The sequence below is a fragment of the Coregonus clupeaformis genome, chromosome 27 (genome assembly GCF_020615455.1).
Source record: "Coregonus clupeaformis isolate EN_2021a chromosome 27, ASM2061545v1, whole genome shotgun sequence".
Lineage (NCBI taxonomy): Eukaryota > Metazoa > Chordata > Actinopteri > Salmoniformes > Salmonidae > Coregonus > Coregonus clupeaformis.
The window spans coordinates 49,829,889-49,842,568 of NC_059218.1; positions in this window are offsets into that span (position 1 = coordinate 49,829,889).

Sequence of the window (12,680 nt, forward strand, 5' to 3'; positions counted from 1 at the left end):
TGTAGTGTACACATCCTAATAAAATCAGCTGCCCTGCGAATCAGACCATTTAAAGTTTAAACTTGAGGAAGAATCGTCTAAAGCCACTGGTGTTTCCCCCCTTTTGTTTTGATCAAACAGAACTCAATGAATCCAACCAGATAAGGATGAAAGCTCTTTGCTCAAAGCTCAGTGTTAATAAATGAATAACGATCGTTATCCCATTTCAGAGTACCGTTTATTGCATTTCTGTATGGGCCTAAATGTAATTTCTCATATTTCTGTAATACAAATCATGGGAGGAAATAAGTCTATGATAGGATATGATGAGTCACTACAGTAAAATGCTCTTGATTCTTATCGGAGGAAAATCAGATCTTGTTCCTCTGTTTCAAGATGTACATCTTCCTCCCCTCCGGATAATGTCTCTGAGCAGTGACGGTAAATGTGGAGAAGTTGAAGTAAAACGGTGACATGCGCTGCCGCTGGCTTGGTGGGAGTGGAGAAGACCATCATCTTATCAAGAAATTACATCATGTAGTTCCAGAACTCTGGCTGTCACATCAGTAGCACTTGGGGGGAAAGCACAAAAAATAAAGGGAAAAAATGATCTATCTTTCCCATTACGATTGTCTGGGACTGGTATGAGTCAAGAGCACAAGGGACTGAGTGTCTCCTAGCTTCATCACTTACAAGGAAGGAGTTTGAAACTTTGACAGTTTTTCAGGTCTTTTTTTAGGTCTTTTTTATTTTCTGTCTAATTCTTCGAAACAAGCATGTGGTGATTACCACGATAGAGTCTGATATACCTAGAGACAGTAATGCTGCAATGAGGACATATCAATGGACACATTATCGAGTAAACATAATGCCACAGTAATGCTGGACCCTTTGATATGTACTGTATCAATTCAGTAATTGTGTACCCAATGATACGCTTATTGCTATTTTTGCACCCTGTCCATTCAGAACAATTAATTTCCTTTACATTATGAAGATCTTTGAAGATCTCGTCTCCGGTTTAGAAGGTCGACAAACGTGTCTCTGACAGGAAAGGCTGGCTGTCGCAATGCTTGTTATCGTTGGCCATGTTTTAAATGGCATGGAGGATAGCAGCATACGATTCCCATGACTGTGAATTGACCATGCAGTCATCAGTGTATGAGCAGCGTATGTAAAAAATGAATGTTGGAAACTCCCCCTTCCGCCAACAAAGATGCTCTTGTTTATTTTTGCTGGTCTGTAGCAGGAAAAAATACCCCATGTCCAACCGTTGCTTTGGGTGCATTGTGGAAACACTGCTGGGATGTTTCGGTAGCCAGCAACTCGCAGGGTGATGTATCCGAGATCAAGGATAGACAAGGGCAGACACCCAGCCAAGATAATCTAAAACCCAAGTCTCTCACTGACTGGGCCTATAGTGTAAGCTGTTTTATATGTATACATAACATGAGATTGACGTGTAATTTGGGTGAGCTACGTTACATTAAGCTTGAGCTTCAATTGAGTCAAAGAAACATATTTTGTAAGCTGCTAAAAGAACACAAGATTGTCCTCATTTCTGACGTAAGTATTTGACAATTCAGCCTTTTGGAGGCTGTTATCTGCTAGGAGGTTTCAGAGGGGGTTTCTGTCTCATTGTACTTTAAAAGAATAGATTTATGTTAGGGTACGTTTTAGACTAAACACATTACAATGTGCAAGACACACCTGCACTTCATCTGATATAGAGACCAACCTAGCCATGAGAACCAAATACAAATCCCAAAACGACCTTCCTGTCTGTCTGACGACTGAACGTTCACAAAGGTGTGTGTCTTTTTAGGTAAGCGTGTAAGGACTAGAACCTAATGACCAAAAATATAACAGAGTAGCTCAGAAAATGGGAATGACATCTTTTAATGATAGAGCGGTGGATAAATTGTTTATGGCGCTTTTACGGGGACCGTATTCAAACCACTCTCTCTCTGTGTTCAGTGAATTATTCAGAGAAATAGCTGTTTGTTTCAGAAGAAGGAAGACAGCAGGGTCTGAAGCATATGGGGGGAAATCACATTGAAAGCAGTGAGCAGTAAATTAATAGTAACAGATGCCAGGATGTCTGGCCACTGCTTTCTTTTGATTTTTCTTCTACTTCTTTCTCCAAGGAGTCTTGCATTCTTTATGTTTTGAAATAATACTATAATAATTTATTTCTTTTAGTTTAGTTTCAGATTTTACTCCTGTATGCAAGAGTTTGTTTAATTCAAGGTACTCATGTGATGTGAAACCTTTGGGAAATGATTCCATCTCAGGCCCTTAAAATGAGTTATCTTGATTTTAGGTAAAGTCAACATTTGCCTAGACTGAGTCCTTTAAAGCCTGCTACAATTGTGGTTCTAATGTTTGCTTCCTCTTATTGTTGCTCTTTGCAAAGCATTTCATAAGTCACCCTCATGCGTAGGATTATAATGTAGTAGTTACATTCATTAAAGAGATTTTAATTAGAAATAGAAAATCTCTTCTACATTACCAATTCTATCTCCTAAATTGTAAAATGTTAGGTCAATGTATGAGTTATGACCTATGACCTATGACCACACTGTTTTTGAGTAGTGTGTGGTTTGTATCCTTAACCTGAGGAGGAAAAAAATGAAAAGGTAACCGTCAGAAAAATTGTGCAGAAAGACATTGGCCTCCTTTAACTACAGCAATTACCGTCTAAGGAATCAACCTTGCTGCAATGGCAGATATCATCTGTCTGAGAGATGCAAAACACAGATAAAGGCAATCTCTGTGATCTCTACACCGATAACAATTATCCTTCAGGAAGCATAATGACAACTGCACACCGTAATCAAGGGTATGGTGGAGCAATTAAATCAAACGCTTTCATAAACCTTTTAAGATAACAAAGAATGATGACGAGACGCTAGAGGTAAATGAACAACAAATGACTAGATACTTGTGAAGTGCATGCTTGACCTAGACAAAGGGGAGAAAAAATAGTATTCATATTCTGGTATTAATCTATTCTAAATGTGCGTACGGAGTGATTTGCAGGGCTGTGGATGGGCTGGGAGGCTGAGGCAAAGCTGGATGATGATTGAGTGTGTGGGGCTGTTGTGATGGGGAGATACGTGGCCCAATTAAAGTTAAAGGATGCAGTTTATGCTCTGTCATCCGTGACAGTGTAAGGTGTCTTCCATTTCAACCCTAATGGAAAATAAGTCAGGTAATTGTCATTGTGCACTGGGTGTCATCATTTATTAAATGTGTAATTCATCTTCACAGCGAAGCGATGAAAACAGGTGCATTGATTTATTATAAATAAACCGCGTTCATAGAACTGTTTGTGTTGGTCACAAAACACCTTATAACATGTATATTATATCAAATCATGCCAACACAAAACACACACACGAACAACACATATGTACACACAAATGCATGCATACACACACGTGTGCACACGCACGAATGCACGCACACACACAAAACGCACAATAATTGTACATAAACACATACATTTTCTTTCGGAAATATCTTCTCCAGCGGGGAGCACAGTGGAGTATCACGACGTGAACTCCGATGGTTTTGAACAAGTTTGAAGGCATCAAAACCTTCTTGTACTGTATATTTCAGATGTGCGACAGAGGGTTGACAAAAAAAGAGATTCAGCGTTCAGTGTTTTCTTTCCCAGTTACAAAGAGGCGCATAAAAAGTTACAAGGTTGTCCCCTGTGGGGTTACATTCCAAACAGCACCTGTCAAAGCAGATGGGGCATTTAAATAAAATTCTTTGGGAGGTATTTGTTATACTGTTACTCAGGAGTACCTGCTGTGCTCGACGATGCTTTCACTGCTGTTGTTCTTTTTTTCTGTGTGAGTCTGTTTAGGAAAAACATCTCAGTTTCATTAAACACTCTGGACTACAAATTACAATGAAGAACACTGCATGTGTTTATGTTGGTATCATTGCGAGCTTAAGTGCAAGTGCTTTGGGTGAGAGGGAGGAGATATAGCTTTATTTAGGAAGGGGAAAACACTTTGACACTGTAAATGGATTTACTGTCTACAGTGCCTTCAGAAAGTATTGACACCCCTTTACCTTTTCCAAGTTCTGTCGTATTACAGCCTGAATTTTAAATTGATTAAATTGAGATTGTGTGTCACTGGCCTACACGCAATACCACATAATGTCAAAGTGGAATTATGTTTATAGTCATTTTTTGAAATTAATAAAAAATGAAAATCAACCCCTTTGTTATGGCAAGCCTAAATAAGTTCAGGAGTACATTTTTGCTTAACAAGTCACATAATAACTTGCATGGACTTACTCTGTGTGCAATGATAGTGTTCAACATGATTTTTCTATTACTATCTCATCTTGGTACCCCACTCATACAATTATCTGTAAGGTCCCTCAGACAAGCAGTGAATTTCAAACACAGATTCAACCACAAAGACCAGGGAGGTTTTTCAATGCCTCGCAAAGAAGGACACCCTTTGGTAGATGGGTAAAAAAAAAAGCAGACTTTGAATATCCCTTTGAGCATGGTGAAGTTATTAATTACACTTTGGATGGTGTATCAATACACCCAGCCACTACAAATATGCAGGTGTCCTTCCTAACTCAGTTGCCGGAGAGGAAGGAAACCGCTGAGGGATTTCAACATGAGGCCAATGGTGATTTTAAAACAGTTACAGAGTTTAATGGCTTTGAAAGAAGATAACTGAGAATGGATCAACAACATTGTAGTTACTTCACAATACTAACCTAATTGACATAGTGAAAAGAAGGAAGCCTGTACAGAATACAAATATTCCAAAAAAATGAATCCTGTTTGCAATAAGGCACTAAAGTCAAATTGAAACAAATGTGGCAAAGAAATTCACTTTGTGTCCTGAATACAAATACTTATGTTTGGGGCAAATAGAAAATACATCCCTGAGTACCACGCTTCATATTTTCAAGCATGGTGGTGGCTGCATCATGTTATGGATATGCTTGTCATCGGCAAGGACTAGAGAGTTTTTTAGGATAAAAATAAAAATACAATAGAGCTAAGCACAGGCAAAATCCTAGAGGAAAACCTGGTTCAGTCTGCTTTCCAACAGACACTGGGAGACAAATTCACCTTTCAGCAGGGCAATAACCTATATACTGGAGTGCTTACCAAGACGACATTGAATTTTCCTGAGTGGCCTAGTTACAGTTTTTACTTAAATCGGCTTGAAAATCTATGGAAAGACTTGAAAATGGCTGTCTAACAAGGATCAACAACCAACTTGACAGAGCTTGAAGAATTATTTAAAGAATAATGTGCAAATATTGTACAATTCAGGTGTGCAAAGCTCTTAGAGAATTACCCAGAAAGACACAGCTGTAATCGCTGCCAAAGATTATTCAACTCTCAGGGGTGTTTAATCTGAGGATAAAAATCTACAGTGTATTTGGAAGTATTCAGACCCCTTCACTTTTTTCACATTTTGTGACGCCTTATTCTAAAATTGATTAAATTGTTGATTTTTTCCTCATCAGTCTACACACAATACCCCATAATAACAAAGCAAAAACTGGTTTTTAAATACTGAAATTCAGACTGTGAAACTGAATGTAAAATATTATCACATGTAAAGTGTTCCAAAACCACACGGTTTTACATGATTTCACATGGTAAAGGTTATGTGAGCACATATGAAAATCCACATGTGAAACTTCATGTGAAATATCATCACGTGAACTATTCCAAAACAATATGTTTTTTTGTGAAATTTCACATGTGAAATGACATTTTACAGAGAAATCATGTGATTTTCCACATTAAATCATGTTTTTTCCGTAAGTGTGTACCCCTCATAGCTTTGTGTCCACAGAGTACAAATACATTTAAAATAAACAAATTAGTGGAAACAAAAGTCTTTAGGTCAAGCACCTGTGTCAAACCCAGCAGTGGAAAAGCACCATTTGTGTCCATAGAGCACAAATGAACAAAACCACCTACCCCCTTATCTGAAAAACAAAACAATGTTTCTTTCTAATCGTTTAAGCGATTCTTTCCACTTCTGTCTAAGTGAATCATTCATGTCCCTTTAGCATGTTATTCACTATTTGACAAAATCTACGACAAGTTCAAGGGGTTGTTGTCATTGACAGGCGAGAGAGGAGTGGTTGGACAGAGTGGTCGTCCAGGAGAGGACGAGGAGAGGAGAGTGATCCCCTCTTGAGATGACTTTACTGTCACTTTGGCAGTTTCCGTGTTTCACCACTTTTTTTCAATTTCTCCGGGCTGTGACCACCAGGGAGCCCGGTGCGAGGCTGGGGGGAGCTGGGGGTCAGTGACGATGTGTCCTCCTGCGCCACTCTCTGCTCCAGCCCCTGCTTTCTGATGACAGGATGAGAATTCCTTAATGCACTGAGGGGTTCAGCGACCGATGCTCCACTGTCGCTCTCCTCTCGATCTCCTTTCTCGCTCCTCTCCTCTCCTCTGTCATTTCCATCTTTTTTTCCCTCCCCGGCACCTTCCCTTCCATCAGAAGAGAGGATGCCCTGGCCTCTTGTTCCTAGCATGCTAAACTTCATTCAGATTGTCACACACTTAGGAACTGACAAAATGCTTTCTCAGCCCCCTCCGTCAGTCAGACAATATTAATAAATAACGGTCTCCGTTGTGGACACAGAGGGCAAGACGAGGAATATCAACTATCAAGAGAGGTACAAACAATCTGAAGAAAGCTAAAGAGTGGGGGGGGGTAAAACACACACAGAGACATACAGACAAACACACACACACACACACAAACACAGACACACACACAAACACAGACACACACACGTCGGACGTTGTGGGGTTCTGTCCCAAAAGGCTTATAATGGGAATAGGCAATGTGACAAGAGTTAAAGCTGTGGCAAACCAATGTGCCAGATAATAGTACACACAACACAAAGCTGTGCGTCCAGAGTTATTGGGTTCCAGTCTGGGTTTTGGTCATACAGGTCTAACTCACCAATACTGCCACCATTTGGGGTTTGAGACGGAGAGTGGAAAAGGGTTGTGGGGGAATGGACGGGGGAAGATAACTCCCCTCCACCTTCTTCAGAGAACTACTACTAATGCTCGACTGCATTTCCCACTGCAGGCCCTGTAGACCACAAACCCTTCCACAGTCCTTCACTCTGGCACAGAGTGGAAATGTATTGAAGACAAACCCACAGACAAAGGCCAACATGGAAAACTGTAACACAAAAAAAAACACTACCACGTTACAAACAAATAAAACAAATAAAAATGCAAGCGCTGATTCATAAAAATCCACAAACGTAGCTACAGTATATAACAAATGTATTAGTTTGGGCTACAAACACTGAATGCCCTTGCTTTGTTGCTATGGCTTTGGTTTGCAATAGTTTGTTGTGTGACTGAAGGACAATTGGTCCTTGGTGTAAAGTGAGTGTTTGGCTTTTAACGGACCTCTGTATGCCAAGTCCTCAGCAGCATGGCTGGGAGAGGATAGGACGATGCTAGCCTACTGTACCTTCACTGTCATTCAGGCCCATCTAGTTATGCACTAATCTTCTTGGTGCAATGAAAGAGCTTAACAGCTTTGCAACAGTATCCCTTCCCAGATGTCATTATCGCAATGTACTGTAGCTAGAACTGTCTCTCTTTGTTTATGAATTTCTTCATGGAAAGTTAACAGCTACCGCCATTGACATTCATAAAGCTTCTCATTTTCCATCACCATCTCTCTCTCCCATTCTCGAGAAATACATCACACAAATCTCTCCCTTAAAAATCAATGTGGTCTCAGGGCATTTTGTATTATTCTGTACGTAAATCTGTGACACTCCAATTAGTATGATATCTTAGGTTACATTATGAATGGAATAGCGGTCGTACAATATCATACAAATTAGGGGACGTATAGTATCATACGTCTTACCCTGTCGTACAATAGCATACGAATTGGATAATGTAACTTATCATATATCTTGGAGATGTATAGTATTGCACGTCATTATTTGAGACCTGGTTGCTTGTTGCACCATAGAAACAAAGGAGAATTACAGGGAGAATTTACATTGGCGGCTAGGGGAACTAACGACAAAGGTTAGGAGAACTAAAACAACAAAGGTTAGGTGAATATACGTAGCAGGTTAGGTGAATTGGGGTTAAGTTTAGAATAAGGGTTAGGGGAGGGTTAGGTAAAATGCTACAGTTGTCCCCGACGAGACTCGAACATGCAACCTTTGGAAACCTAGATAGGCCAGGCTATAAATATTATTTATTTTGTTGTGATTAACCAGTACTAGTTAGTAATTGGGTCAATGTGCACGTGCTTCCATCAAGTATGCATACTGTATCATGAGTATGGGGCTCACACTGGACGTTCTGAGTCAAATAGACCAAAATGTTAACTTTGTGAAGGTAAGTGTGAGGCTGAAAGGCAGTCATAACATTTCAAAACTCAATCAAGGAGAAACTGAATCTCCTGTAACCTCTACATTACAATACCTTTTCATGAACTACAAAAATATCCTCTGCTTGCTACTTTCAGGCTTTGGATGAATAGATCTTAACCAAGTCAAACAATGTAGGGTTTCTACATTTCAGTGGAGCTAAAAAAGACTGTGAGAGATATCGTATCATAACCTAAACTCATGCAGGAGCTCATTGAACAGTACCAAACATTTGGAACAACTGCTCTTCCACGACATAGACTGACCAGGTGAATCCGGGTGAAAGGTATGATTCCTTAATGATGTCACTTGTTAAATCCACTTCCATCAGTGTAGATGAAGGGGAGGAGACAGGTTAAAGAAAAATGTTAAGCCTTGAGACAATTGAGACATGGATTGCGTATGTCTGCCATTCAGAGGGTAAGTGTCTTTGAATGGGGTATGCTAGTAGGTGTCAGGCACACCGGTTTGAGTGTGTCAAGAACTGCAACGCTGCTGGGTTTTTCACACTCAACAGTTTCCCGTGTGTCTCAAGAATGGTCCACCACCCAAAAGACATCCAGCCACCTTGACACAACTGTGGGAGACATTGGAGTCAACATGGGCCAGCATCCCTGTGGAATGGTTTCGACACCTTGTAGAGTCCATGCCCCAACGAATTGAGGCTGTTCTGAGGGCAAAAGGGGTTGCAATGTTTTGTACACTCAGTGTGTGTTTACTGCATTGAGTTAGTCTACACAGTACATTGTCCATAACCTGAGAACCTGAGAATATGTTGCATTAGTACACAAGTTACTTCGCAACATGTAACAAATACATTGTACAGCATTACTTCTACTCAACACAGAAGACCTCCTCAACAACACATTAGTCAACTAGCTAAGCCCCTAACTGGTGTTCTCTCTAGGCACAGCAGGAAGTGAGAGCAGAGGGGGATAGATAGATAAAAGATTGGGGGGGTCCCTGGAGTTGATGCTCTTGCTCCTCTCCTTCCTGTACACACCGTCTTTGTTTACTCTCATACAGAGTCTGTGATAAGAGCACTTAGACATAGTCAGGAGGCAGAGCACATACATTCCACCACCTCATTACCCAGGGCAGGCAGGCTACCTGATGATTGAATCTCTCTCTCTCTTTCTACTTCCTTATTTATTTATTTATCTATCGTGCCACCAGACCCAGACTTTGCGGGTTACTGTTTTAATATCGTTGCTGAAACATGATTATTACCTCTTAATGCTGAAATTACGGGTGCATTCTTTTTGTCTTTCCTCAGCCGTTGCCATTTTTCCTGCGTCGCACCCCATGGCATTAACATCTTTATCTCTCCATGTGCTCCTAGTTTTAAAACCTTTACCCCTGCTGTTTGAAAAATATTTCTCATTTTCCTCCCCCATGGTGTAGCAGAAAATCCCCATAGGCAAACCATTAGCGATCTCTTCTGCCTTTCCCAAACACTTATTACTATCACCCGTACTCCTTGCGCTGCCTCATTGGCTTTTGGTAAATTATGCAAATAAGGTGATGTTCAACATATAGTTTTCTGGTTTCTGCAACTGCGCAAGTTTGCACAGTTTTCAAGAAGCAGAAGAGAGAGGACATTAAAGTGACTTGGATCTGTCAGCAAGATTTATGCATCAATGACAAATTATAATGCTTTTGTTCCTAATTTTCCTCGGCACACACTTCTCTACTCAGGTTTAGTTAAGTTATGTGTTTGCCTTTTGGGGTCTTTCAGTCGAAGTTTCTTCTGTTTGTTTTTGCATACAAATGTGCCACTTCACAAAAACATCTGCACTGTCTCGGATGATGTGCATGGCTAGAGTTGCTTAAATCAGTGTTATCGTAAAAGTTAATTCATACATCTCAGGGATAGATAGAGTCAATGTCTTAAAACCTCGATATCAGTCATATAGAAGTAGTTATGTTCAACTCACGACCAACATTCTAAGTGCGAGAGCAACAAAACTCTTAGAAGTGTAACTTTTTTATCGAGAAGAAATCTGAATCTCGCATCTAATGAATATTCAAAAAATATGTCCAATATAGGCCTCCATGAGGAACCCAACCCATCCTTTACCTTAACCATAATCTTCCCCTCCATCTTGACAAATCTTAGAATTCATACTGTATGTTTCTTGCACCTTTTACATTATGGGGTCTCGCAATCATTTTACCCTCCAGTACTTTCTAATCATATTGGTGCTAACTTGTACGCTTGATGATACCTTTTAAGTATGTCTCTTGCTAAGGTAATGACCAAAACAGTGATAATAGTATTCATCATTTAAATACACGGCTGTCATTAAGGCAGTTTGTGTTTGCGAGACGAACGCTTCCATAGCAGCAGGATGTACATCTAGAGAGAGAGTTACCGGAAAAACACGGTGATAGTCTCAGGATCGTTCATGACCATCTGTAGGAGAGAAAGCATAGGCATATTTCACCAAGAAAGCCACCAACATGGCTTCCTCCATCTGCATGCATATTTCACCAAGAAAGCCACCAACATGGCTTCCTCCATCTGCATGCATATTTCACCAAGAAAGCCACCAACATGGCTTCCTCCATCTGCAAGCAGCGTGCTGTATAATTGTTTTTCACTTACTTCACCATGGCTAGTTGAAAAGATAGGCCGTTTCAATGAACAGATTAGACCCTGTGAGTGCAAACAAATGACAAATCCCTCTTAACCCTGTGAGCCTCTCAATATATGCCCCCTCCCATCCTCCTCCATCAGACATCACTCTCCTAATGTTATTAAACACAACTTTGTAGATTTACTTCCTTCAAAGTGCCATTTAACCAAACCGCCGGGTCCAGGAAGGAAGGGCTGCAAAGGGAATTACAGGTTGCCAGCGTCGTCTCTTAGTGGAGGAATGAGGAGGAGTGACAGGGCCATCATTTCCAGCGCGGGGCCACCTCCCTGTGTGTTGTGACAACCAGTCATTATACCTCGCAGAGATGCTCTCAGCTGCAGGTTCCTTCAACATGTAAATGGACACAAATGGCCCACGACTGTGGAGAGGCTAATAACGCCTTTTTATCTGCTTTACTCCCCCTCTTTCTCCCCCTTTCCTTTACTCCCCTGCTTTCTTTAAGGTGGAGGGGGTTGCCGTTGAGAGGGGACTCGCTCTGAAAATGGTGAATTCAGTCAAGTTACTGCCAGCCTGATGTTAAAGGAGATGGCATGCGTTGATTTGACAAATCTATTGATATGCAGTACAGTATTAAGTTGTACATACATATAGTTAGAGGTATAGTGAAATAATTCACAAAAATTCCCTCCCTCTGGAAATTTGCTGTAAAATGTTGCACTAATTCTAAAACGACACACAGTTCTTCATCCTACACACCTCTCTCCCACAAAAACGCTCTTCAAATTCACACTCTCAGATGACGAATGGAGGAAAGAAAATAGGAAAATACCGTGTGATATACTGCAGGTGTGATATCCTATACCTGACGGTGACAGTGGTAAGTACACCACATTACAAGGTAAGTACTATATATTCAAGATCATATTTTTTTTCTAAGGTAAGCAATCCACATTTCATTTAATCAAAGTCGTTAACTGTAGTTTTCAACCATATATTTATTTTTAACGGAAACTGGTCTAGCACACTTTCATTGCCATTTTGATTAAAGTCAATGATGCAGATATGTTTCAGGTACTGTAGACAGTACTGTTGCATGCATGGTGTTATTTTTTCATCAAAAGAGACATCTCCTGTGCTGATGTTGGCAAGAGGTGAATTGTTGATTTATGGAGTCATGATGACCAAATGTAATATGCACATGCATACATAGGCACCTTGACATACAGTATCCTAAACTGTTTTTATGTAAACTTCGGTATAGATGAGCAACACCACACCACAAACCTCTATGTAAGATATTTTAGAGAAAAATACATATTTACCCTCTACCTACCACCTAGGTGAAATAACATATCTTCAACTATTTTATCCAGTTCCACCTTAAACCCCACTACTATGAAGAAGAAAAACCCTTTTTATTTTTATATTAGTTTTCCTTGCATAAAGGATTATAACAAAAGGAAGCTGACTTTTTATTGCCATTTTGTCTGAAGAAATGAATGATTTTATTGCCTTTTATTCAGTTGGTCATATTTTATTTAAATTTCAGTCCATAATACATGTTTTTGATAAACAAAATCAGCAGGGAGAGAGTTTACTCCGGCACAAAAGGAGATGTTACTTCTCTCTACCACTATCTGGCTTCAAAATGGGAGAAAA